The 2,452-nt window shown below is 38.0% G+C and overlaps 1 non-coding gene across 1 annotated transcript; it reads left to right on the top strand.

The window, feature by feature from the left end:
- Positions 1-1,186: 1,186 nt before the first annotated feature.
- On the top strand, positions 1,187-1,294 carry LOC127900084 (small nucleolar RNA R71). Its single transcript, XR_008052113.1, has one exon. It is a non-coding gene; the product is annotated as a small nucleolar RNA R71 (small nucleolar RNA).
- The last annotated feature ends 1,158 nt before the right edge of the window (positions 1,295-2,452 follow it).

Here is a 2,452-nt window from a genome sequence, read left to right as displayed (position 1 = left end):
GTCTTTTAGAAATTTCACATAATTTGGCATTTGCTCCAAGGCTTCCACAAAATGTATATTTATGTGTATTTGCTTCAGCACTTCCAGGAATTTACTGAACTGCTTGTATTGTTTTTGCTTCTGGAATCTCTGTGGGAAAGGTGGTGGATGTCTAAACTGCTGGGTAGCTTCAAGAGATACCAAACTCTATTTGTTTGGTTTGGTGTAAGTCGTGGCTACTGGTGTTTCAACTTCTTTGTCAACGTGTTCTGGTTGAATTCCCTCTGCAGTTGCTGTAGCTTGGCCCATGTAACCAGTGTCTTGATGGTTGGGTTATTGTAACATGCTTCCATCTTGAGGTGGTTTTTGTGAGGAATTAAATTCCTTACCCTTGTGAGTCACATCAACTGGGATGTCAACATTCTTTCCAAATCTCAAATTAATTGCTTTGCAGTGTTCTTTGCCATCTCTCCTAGGGTCTTCTGTATTGCTAGGTAAACTTCCTTGAGTCCTGCTACTCATTGCTGTGGCAAGTTGTCCCATTTGATTTTCCAGGTTCCTCAAGGATACAGCTTGACTCTGCACAATTGCTTCATTCTTTGCAATGTACTCCTTAATCAATGCTTCCAGTGAAGTGATTGGATCATGACCGATATGTTTTTGCCCCTGACTCTACTGATGAAATCCAGATGGTTGAATGTTCCTATTTTGTCCATTTACTGCTGGAGCATTTCGATTCTGACTGCTCCATGAGAAATTTGGGTGTTGTTTCCATCCAAGGTTGTAAGTATTTGAATATGAGTTGTACTGAGGCTATCGATTGAAATTACCCACATAGTTTACTGATGCTGGATTTCCAGGACAATTATCAAAGTCATGTCCTTCACTACAGTATACACAAGAAATTTCAGCAACTTGCTTCACTACTGCTGGAGCAGATGTCATGGCTTTTACCATGTTAGTCAATGAGGTTACTTGCGCTGATAAGGCTGTAATTGCATCTATGTTATGTACCCTTGTTGATCCTCTTGCTACTGGTTGCCTGGTTGATGGCCGCTGATAATTATTATTGGCAATTCTTTCCAAATTTTCATAAGCTTCAGTGTAAGATTTGGATAACAGGGTTCCATTTGCTAAAGCATCCACCATTAACATTGTACTTGGATTCAACCCATTGTAGAAAGTTTCCAATTGAATGCAACAAGGAATGCCATGATGAAGACACCTTCTGAGCAGTTCTTTGAATCTTTCCCAAGCCTCGTACAAACTCTCATCTTTAAGTTGATGGAAATAAGTAATCTCATTCCGTAACTTTGTATTTTTTGTCGATGGGAAATATTTCATTAGGAATTTATCAGCCAACTCATTTCATATAGTGATGAAATCATATGGTAACAAATTTAACCATGCTCTTGCTCGATCTCTTAAGGAATAAGGAAAAAGCCTCAGCCTTAAGGCATCTTATGTTGCTCCAGCAATCTTGAAAGCATCACTCACTTCCAAGAACAATTTAATATGGAGATGAGGATCTTCATTTGGCAACCCATTGAATTGACCAACTGTTTGCAACATTTGAAATATCATTGGCTTCAACTCAAAATTAGCAGCTTCTACTTCAGGTCTAATTATCCTAGGGTATACAACTTGAGGAGTTAACACGACATAATCTCTAATACCTTTGTCTCTATCATCAGCCATGTAAATAATGTTGTTATTGGCTGGTTGTCTCTCGTTTGCATGTTCATTATGTTCTTCTTGTATGTTGACTAGTTGTAAGGGCCCGTGAGGGTTCAAATTTCCCTCATCCTGCAAATTATTCATGTTTGAAACAGTTTTTGAATTCCTTTGATCGCTTCGCAGTCTCCTGACAGTTCTTTCAATCTCATGATCGAATTGGAATACCACATATCTATCCTTGCGCATGCATGTGCTGATCTGCCAATAAATATAATGAATTAAATCAAGCTTGGTGCCATCAAGATTTACTTCAAACTTCAAAAATAAACAATCAATCCCTGGCAATGGCGCCAAAAACTTGTTGGTTATTTTTGTGTCAATGTGCAAGTGTACACAACAAGTAATAAAGTTATGAGTATTCAAGAACGTCTCTACAAGGATTGATGTTACTTGAAATGTTGTAGCAATCACAATAGTGCAAACTAATTTAAATCAAAAGTTAACAAACATGGAATGTGTTCTATCGTAATTAATGATTGTGATAGAATAAAGTAAGCAAAACCGGAATGAAATAAACTAAACTAAATGTGTCTAAGATTCAAGTGAGACTATGGTAATTGAATGATCAAACTCTCCTTATGGGCTGACTGTTTTTCATCAAGTTGACTCCAATTGTTACGGCAAGTGCTGCAGCACTGGGCGGAATTAATCTGCATCCTCAGTTGTCGCATATTGGAACTCTCATAACCTTGAATACACTAGCAATGACCAGTTGCTAATCTACTCATGATATGGC

Source organism: Citrus sinensis, chromosome 9 (assembly GCF_022201045.2).
Source record: "Citrus sinensis cultivar Valencia sweet orange chromosome 9, DVS_A1.0, whole genome shotgun sequence".
NCBI lineage: Eukaryota > Viridiplantae > Streptophyta > Magnoliopsida > Sapindales > Rutaceae > Citrus > Citrus sinensis.
The sequence above is the reverse complement of the archived record's forward strand: the minus strand, read 5'-3'. Positions and strand labels throughout refer to the sequence as shown.